Here is a 9,730-nt window from a genome sequence, read left to right as displayed (position 1 = left end):
GCCTCCCTGGCACTGTGGGATCACTACCAAGTACCAGCTGATGATGCAACTAGAAAATGACCTTGAATTAAAGGTTCAATGCAGACCAGCAGAATATCCCTGTCTACATATAATAACAGGAGTTAAAAATGCTGTTTGACCTAAAGTAAGGGGGAAATGGAAAGGACAAATGAGTTTATATGGCTATGAATCTCTAAAAAAGAGTCTGGAGGTTGTCGGAAGGATTACCCTTATGCACACCTGAGCAGAGTCTCAGAGACAGATAGATACAACCCCACATATTGGTCCTTTTGAGGGCTAAAGAGACCCACAGGTTCTATGGTCATGGCAGATGGGGTTCACTGCCATGTCAGTTGGCCCTTCTTTGGAGCTGGTGTTTCTGCGTGATGGAGCTGGACTCAGATGGGATCTCTTTTCACAAGCCTTTCATACTATTTTACTGGAATTGTAGTTGTGCTGGGGCTTAAGATATATCTAGGGGATTTGAATCTCTGGACTGACAATATGATAGCCAGGCCCTGACCTCAACAGACTTCAGCTCCTACACTCTGATTTATTGGACTTACTCCACTCAGCTAACATGGAGTTGAAGAATGTCAACCACCACACCATGGAGCCTAGAGTGCCTACAACTGAAAGCAGGAGGATTGCATCCAATATCCATGTGGAATCTAAACCCCCTCTTGACATAGATGTGGAATGGACACAACCAAGCCAAGGTCCACAGGAAGGAGGAATACAGTAAGGATCAGAGTGGACTTAATGATATTCTATTCATGAACTATTGTGGTTAATAATCAAAAAAATGTGGCATTGATGTGGATAAAGTGACCATGGTGGCTGCTGGATGCAGTGAAGGGGAGGAAGAGAAGAGATGTGGAGGCATTCAGGACTTGGAGTTGTCCTGGGTGGTGCCCCAGGGACAATTGCCAGATGTTGTAGGTCCTCCCATGGCCCACTGGATGGAACATGGTAAAGTGTGAGCTATGGTGTGGAACACAGGACATGGTGTGCAGCGATGCCTGGAGATGTACTCACCAGACGCAATGGATGTGACATGATGATGCAGGAGAGTGTTACTGGGGGGGGGGGGAGTGGTGGGGTGGGGGTGGTGGGGGCGAATGGGGACCTCATTTTTTTTATGTAATATCTTTTAAAAAAATGAATAAATTGAGTAGAATTTGGAAAAAAAAAAATAATAATGAGACTTCTCTTCCAGAAAAAAAAAGCTAGAGGACAGGCAGAGACTGTCTGGAGAGCTGCTCTGGGGCTCAGGATACCAGGGGAAGGCAAAACACCACCCAGAAGAGAGAGGGGTGAAGGAAAGGAATCTTTTCTGGCTGAAAAGCATAAATAAATAATGAAATTTCTCACCCAGAAGAAATAGCTAGAGGACAGCTAGAGACTGTCTGGAGGCTTCTCCGGGGCATGGAAAACAGCAGATCAGAAATCATGGAAGACAGAATCAGCAACATAGACGCTAGAACGGCTGAAATTAAAAAGAGAACAGAGATGAGGCGGACTTGGCCCAGTGGTTAGGGTGTCCGCCTACCACATGGGAGGTCCATGTTTCAAACCCTGGGCCTCCTTGACCTGTGTGGAGCTGGCCCATGTACAGTGCTGATGTGTGCAAGGAATGCCCTGCCACGCACATCGGGGAGCCCCACACGCAAGGAGTGTGCCCCATAAGGAGAGCCACCCAGTGAAAAAAAAGTTCAGCCTGCCCAGGAATGGCGCCGCATACACAGAGAGCTGACATAGCAAGATGATGCAATAAAAAGAAACAGAGATTCCTGGTGCTGCTGACAAGGATAGTAGTGGTCACAGAAAGAACTTACAGCGAATGGACACAGAGAACAGACAACTGTGCAGGGGAGGGGAAGGGGAGAGAAATAAATAAAAAATAAAGCTTAAAAAAAAAGACTGAATTACTTTTAAAAAAGAGAGAGAACAGAGAAAAGACTGAAAACAAAATTGAGCAGGGGCACAGGGAGTTGAATGACAGGATGAAGTCATCAGCAAACATGCCATGGGAGTTCCAGAAGGAGAAGAAAGGGAAAAGGGACAAAAGTGTATCTGAGGAAATAACGGCCAAAAATTTCCCAACTCTGATGAAGGGCATGAATATATGGATGCAGGAAGCACAGCATATACCTACCCTGAGAGACATAATATTCAGAATGCCAAATGCCAAAGACAGAAAATTTTGAAAGCAGCAAGGGAAAATGGAAACATCACATAAAAGGGACCTCCAATAAGAATTAGGGCAGATTTCTCTTCAGAAAACATGAAAGGAAGAAGGCAGTGTTATGATATAATTAACATACCAAAAGAGAAAAAAATACCAGTCATTAATTCTTTATCTGGTAAAACTATCCTTCAAATATGATGGAGAGTTTAAAATATTCACAGATAAACAGAACCTAAGAGAGTTTGCAAACAAGAATCCAGCCCTACAGGAAACACTAACGGGACTTCAGCAACCAAAAAATAAAAGAGGAGAGAGAGAGGCTTGGAAGAGAGTGTAGAAATGAAGACTATCATAAAGAGAAACCAAATGGGTAAAAACACAGTAAAAAATAAGACAGAACATATGAAAGCCAAATGATAAAATGGTTCAAGTAAGTGATGCCTTTACAGCAATAATATTGAATGCTAATGGATTCAACTCTCCAATCAAAAGACATAGGCTGAAAGAACAGATAAGAAAACATGAGCCATCCATATACTACTTGCAGGAGACCCACCTTAGAACAAAGATGCAAACAGACTGAAAATGAAAGACTGGGAAAAGATATTTCATGCAAATAGTAACTGTTAGAGGTTTGCAATAATTAAGTTGTAGCTCAGTTTCCTATGATATGCATTGGGAAAAAAGCAAACCCCTCCCCCATGTCTGAGGGCACTTTCCCAGAGGTTGGAGAAAGGAATCTCATAGTGACAGGAGTAGAGGGAGATAGAGATCTTCACCATGTGCACATCAGAGGGAAATGGAGATCTTTTCTACCTCTACCTGCATATCAAAGGGAGACAGAACCTTCACTATTTACATACTAGAGGGAAATAAAGAAACCCTTTAAATTCCTACAGATCAAAAGAAACATCTGCTCCTGCAGCATTCCAAGAGACCATAAACTCCCTAACCCATTATCATCGAAATTTTTCACCTCTAGGGCTTACTATGGGCCCCTGCACCTCACTTGGACCTTCAACCCCCTCCCACTAACTATCATTTCCCCGCCTAGGAAAGTTCTGTATACATTCAAATCCCCCCTTCCAGGAGTGGGCTGAAGTCTGTTCTTCAGACCCCTCCATTGGGAGAGCTTCTCAATAAATACATTTTCTGACTGTGGTCAATCAGTCTCCACATCCCAGGGAACACCATTTTTCTCCAACAGTAACCAAAAGAGAGGAGGGATAGCTCTACTGATGTCAGATAAAACAGATAAATGCAAAAAAAAGTTAAGAGATGAAGAAGGCTATTATATAGTAATAAAACAGAGAACCCACCAGGAAGAAATAATTCATAAATACCCATGCTCCTAACTAGATTGTCCTAAAATACATGAGGCAAACTCTGACAAAACTGAAAGGAATAATAGACATCTTTACAATAATAGCTGAATATTTCAACAGGTCACTCACATCAATAGGTAGAACAACTAGACAGAAGATCCACAAAGAAACAGAGAACTAAACAATAAGATAAATGAGCTAGACCTAACAGACATAATGAGAACATTGCACCAGAAACAAGCAGGTTATACTTTCTTCTCAAGTGCTCAAGGATCTTTCTCCAGGTAGACGGCATTTTCAGTCACAATGCTTCCCTCAATAAATTTAAGAAGATTGAAATTATACAAAGCACCTTCTCTGACCACAATGGAATGAAGTTATAAATCAATAATAGGTGGGAAATGGAAAAATTTGCATATATATGGAAGCTAAACAACACACTCCTAAACAATCAGTGGGTCAAAGAAGAAATAGCAAGAGAAATGAGTAGACACCTCGAGATGAATGAAAATGAAAACACAATTTATTAAAACTTATGGCACCCAGTGAAGGCAGTGCTGAGAAGAAAATGTATAGCCCTAAATGCCTGTATTTAAAAAGACAAATAAAGAGGAGGCTTCTGGGAAGATGGTAGACTAGGAAGACAGGTCTCTCTCCTCTCGCAGAAAAACTGCTAGAAGACAGGCAGAAACCGCCTGGAGGAAAATGTTCTAGGGTTTAGGACACCTCTCCCAAAAGAAAGAGAGGCCAAGGAAAAGGATCCGGATGGCAAAGCTGGAGATAAAGCTGCAGCTGCTGCCCTACCCCACCCTATAGATATTTTTGAATTCTCTGGTATTTAGCCAGTGGCTCCTGACAAAGGGGCCCCTAGGGATTCACCTCCTTAGGAAATGGGAAAGAGAGGTATGCAGCCTAAGGCTGACTCAGCTTTTCACCCACAAATTTGGTTTGTTGCGTCCCATGAGCCTGTCCAGGCTCAGTGGGGCTCTGCCGTTGTTTACATTGGCAGCCTGCATAAAAGACATTCGACCCTCTTAATCAACCTCCCTACTAACAATGCTGGTTTTTGAGGACACATTGGGGAGTGGAATTATTTCCTACCCAGGGAAAAGAGGGGGGTGCCAGAAAAAGGTGGAGAACAGCCTCTGAGAAAGTGTTGTTTTAGCTGCCAGGCCCCCAGGCATGATCCTGTATTACATTGACACAGTCCTTGTTGCAGGGAACACACTCTGACTAGGCTTTGAACTGACAGCTGCCAAAATTCTCCATCTGCTGGCTGACCGTGGAACTGCACATGAAGAAAATAAGGGCTTTTCCAGCCTTTCCAGGCTCCCAACCCAAGCCGGTTTGAAGTACACTTGCAATCATTACTGGGTCCAGGGCCCAGATTTGAGCAACTGACAGGGACAAGCCCAAAGACCCAGAACAGGTTGAATCAAGAATCAAAGAACAGCAGTAATACACAGCCTCTTGCCACTAATCCCTATGAAAGAGAGAAATGGAGTGTCTGCGTAAATTCACTATAATAATCAGATATCCAGACATCAGCAAAAAAATTGATATATTAGGCCTTATGGAACTGTCAGATCACTGTGACTGAGTGCTTAAGTTTATAGACAAGGCTTTTGTTCCAGACTATTTAATTACATAAAAATTGTCAATACAATTTGTAACAAAACAATAAAACATATATAGGATGACAGATTAAAACATGAGCCATCCACAAGCAACCTACAAGAGACTCACCTTAGACTCAGGGATACAAACCAGGTGAAAGTGAAAGGCCAGGAAAAGATAACGCCACACTATCAGTAAACAAAAAAGAGCAGGGGTAGATACTAATATCAGACAAAGCAGAATTCAAATGGAAAAAAGTTTTAAGAGATGAAGAAGGCCATTGTATATCAATAAAAGGCACAGTCCACCATGAAGAAATAACAATCATAAATGTATATGCATCTATCCAGGGTGCCCCATTCTACATGAGGCAAACTGGAAAAAGTAAAGGGAGAAATAGTCCCTACAATAATAGTTGGAGACTTTGACACACCACTCACATCATTAGATAGAATAACTAGACAGAAGATCAACAAGCAAACAGAAAACTTGAACAATATGATGAATGAGTAACAGACATATACAGAACATTGCTTCCCATATCGGTGGGTTATGCATTCTTCTCGGGTGTTCATGGAATTTCTCTAGGATAGACTACATGTTAGGTCACAAGACAGGTCTCATAAATATATAAAAAAAGATTGAAATTATACATAGCTCCTTAACAGATCATAATAGAATGAAACTGGAGATCTGTAATAGATAGGAAAGGGGAATATTTACAAATGGGTGGAGGGTGAACAACACACTCCTAAACAGTCAGTGGGTCAAAGAAGAAATTATAAGTGAAATTAGTAAATATATTGAGATGAATGAAAATGAGAACAACACAACTTATCAAAACCTATGAGATACAGTGAAGGCAGTTTGGATAGGGAAATTTATAGCCTAAAATGCCTATATTAAAAATGAAGAGGGAAATGGATGTGGCTCAACCAATTGGGCTCCCATCTACCATATACTAGGTCCAGGGTTGGATGCCCAGGGCCTCCTGGTGAGGGCAAGCTGGACCATGTGGTGAGCTGGCCCACATAGAGTGCTGGCCCAAGCTGGAATGCTGCCCCATGTAGGAGTACCCCCTCCATGGGAATGTCACCCAGCATGTGAAAGCTGCCCCATGCAGGAGTGCCAACTGACACTGAGAGCTGGCATAGCAAGATGAAACAAGAGACACAGAGGAGAGAAAATAAGAAGATGTAGCAGAACAGAGAGTTGAGGTGGCACAAGAGAGAATTGCCTCTCTCCCACTCCTGATGGTCCCAGGCTCGGTTCCCTGAGCCACCTAATGAGAATATAAGCAGACACAGAAGAACACACAGCAAATGGACACAGAGAGCAGACAACAGGAGGAAAGGGGGAGGGGGGAAAGAAACAAATAAGAAATAAATCTTTTTTAAAAAATGAAGAAACTGCTAAAATCAAAGATAAAAACAAACAACTGGAGATATTGGAAGAAGAACAGGAAATCATTCCCAAAGCAAGCAGAAGGAAAGAAATAATAAAGGTTAGAGCAGAAAAAAATGAAATTGAGAAGAATAAAAAAAATAACAATAGAGAAAAGCAACAAAACCAAAAGTTGATTCTTTGAGAGGATCAATCAAATGGACAAACCCTTAAGAAAAGCAAGAGAAGGTGCAAATAAATAAAATCAGGAATGAAAGGGGAGACATTACAACTCACTCTGCAGAAATAAAAAGGATCGTAAGAGGATATAGTGAGAAACTGTATACCAACAAACTAGACAACCTAGGTGAAATGGAAAAATTCCTAGAAATGCAAGAAGAACATACACTGATGCTACAAAAAATATAGGAACACAACAAACCAATCACAAGTAGAGATCAAATCAGTTATCAAAACTCATCCAACAAAGAAAAATCTTAGGAACAGATGGCTTCACAGGTTAATTCTACCAAACATTTTGAGAAGAATTAGCACAAATCCTGTTTAAACTCTTCTTTAAAAAATTGAAGAGGAGGGAAAATTACCCAGCACATTTTATGAAGCCAACATCACCCTAGTACCAAAGCCAGATAAAGATAATACAAGAAAAGAGAATTTCAGACCAATCCCTCTGATGAACATAGTTGCAAAAATTCTCTACAAAATACTTGAAAATCAAATCCAATAGCATATAAAAACAATTACACATCATGATGAAGTGGGTTTTATTCTTGGTAGGCAAGGGTGCTTCAACATAAGAAAACCAAGTAACATAATACACCGCATTAACAAATAAAAGGGAAAAAAACACATGATCACCGCGCTTGAAGCAGAAAAGTCATTGACAGAATCCGGCATCCTTTCTTGATAAAAACATTTCAAAAGATAGGTATGGAAGGAAATTTCTTCAACATAATAAAGGTCATAATTGAAAAACATGCAAAATAGTACTCAATGAGGAAAGTTTGAAAGCCTTCACTCTAAGCTTGGCAACAAGACAAGGATGACCCTTGTCACCACTGTTATTCAAAATTATGCTAGAAGTCCTAGGTAGAGCAATTAGACAAGAAAAAGAAATAGCCATCCAAATTGAAAAAGAGGAAATAAAACTTGCACTATTCACAGATGACCTGATCGTGTATTTAGAGAATTTCAAAACATCTATAACAAAGCTATTAGAGCTAATAAATGAGTTTAGTTAAGTGGCAGGATACAAGGTCAACATGCAAAAATCAGAAGCATATTTATACACTACTAATGAACAAGCTGAGGAGGAAATCAAGAAAAAATTACATTTAAAATTGCAATAAAATGACTCAAATATCTAGGAATTAATTTAACCAGGAATATAAAATATCTGTATTCAGAAAACTACAAAACACTGCTAAACAAAATCACAGAAGACGTAAACAAATAGAAGGACATTCTGTGTTCATTGAATTACCAAAATTGGAAGGGAAAGAGGTCCAAAATGACCAAAAGCATCCTAAAAAGAATTGAAAACTTGGAGGGCTCATTTCCTAATCTTAAAGTGGTCAAAAGGTACAGTGGTAAAAAAAAAAAAAAGCCTGGTATTGGCATAAATAGACACATCAATCAATGGAATTGAACCAAGTATTCAGAAATAGACCTTCACATTTATGGTTAACTGATTTTTTTTTTAACTCTGCTTTTTTTAAATTTACTCCACCCCCCCTTGCCACTTTGCTCACTGTCTGCTCTCTGTGTCCATTCACTGTGCGTTCCTCTGCATCTGCTTGTCTCCTTTGCTGCGTCATCTTGCTGCACCAGCTCTCTGTGGGCGCAGGCCAGGTTGCCTTCACAAAGAGGCCCTGGGATGTAAACCCAGGACCTCCCATATGGTAAATGGGAGCCCAATTGGTTGAGCCACATCTGCTTCCCTGGTTAACTAATTTTTGATTAGCCTACCAAGTGCAATTTACTGGAACAGAACAGTCTCTTCAGCAAATGGTGTTAGGAAAATTGGATATCCATTACCCAAAGAATGAAAGAGGACCCCTATCTCTCTCACTCCCTATACAAGAATCAACTCAAAATGGATCAAACACTTAAATATAAAAGTCAGCATAGACACACCCCCAATCAGTGTGGACATGCCTCCCAGTCCAGGGTGGACATACCCACAGCTCAGGGTGGACATGGCACCTAGTCCAGGGTGCACACATACCCTAGTCTAGGCTAGACACATCCCCACTCAGTGTGGGCATGCCCCCAGTCCAGGGTGGACATGGCAGCTAGTCCAGGGTGCACACACACCCTAGTCCAGGCTAGACATACCCCCCACTCGGTGTGGAAATGCCCCCAGCCAGGGTAGATGCACTCCCATCTCAGGGTGGCCATGCCCCAAGCCCAGGTCAGACATGCCCCCAGCTGGGTTGGACATACTCCCAGCCCATACTGGACATGTTCCCTCTCACTCTTAGTTTCTAGGGAGTAGGGACTAGTTCCGTTTTGGAGACCCCTGCCACAGGGGCAGAAAGCTACACCCCAAATTCTGTTGATCACAAGGAAAATAAAATGCTGAGTCTCCACCACTCAATGAGAGGCCCTAGGTGAGGGAAAGGAGGAATCATGTCTGGAAAGCATCCCCTGTGAGAAACACGCAAAAGCCAGTGGAGCAAAGGGTGAGAGTCAGAACCCAGAGGTCAGGTAACCAAGGAAGGATTTCTGAAATCTCCGCTTGGGGAGGGACTAGAGGACAGAAGGGGAAAGGTCTGCTGATCAGATCAGGGGCTTTCTCCCGAGGGAGAAGGGGCCTTGCACAAAGATGGGCAGTGTCCATCTAGCCTGGCTCTGCACTCAGCACAGCCCTGGTTCTGAACAAAGGGTCCAACCACACAGAGACCTGTACTCTGCCAACAGGGGCTTCTGGGAGGAACAGACCTCAACCCCAGCAGGAAGGCATGATGTACCCTTGAGACAGTAGTGCCCAGGGTGCAATTGTACCTCCGTTCCTCATCATCTGGGTGCTGGACAGAGGCAGCTCCTTTGCACCAGTGTCCTGTGGTGCAGTCTCCTGGGAGAGAGGAGACACTGTCAGCAGTTTGCACTGTCTGCTTTGTAGAGATCCCTGTCTCACCAGAGACGCTTGACCTGATGCAGACCCTTGCCTCTCTGGAGACCATGATGAGAC

The sequence above is a fragment of the Dasypus novemcinctus genome, chromosome 16, assembly GCF_030445035.2.
Source record: "Dasypus novemcinctus isolate mDasNov1 chromosome 16, mDasNov1.1.hap2, whole genome shotgun sequence".
Taxonomy (NCBI): Eukaryota; Metazoa; Chordata; class Mammalia; order Cingulata; family Dasypodidae; genus Dasypus; species Dasypus novemcinctus.
The sequence above is the reverse complement of the archived record's forward strand: the minus strand, read 5'-3'. Positions refer to the sequence as shown.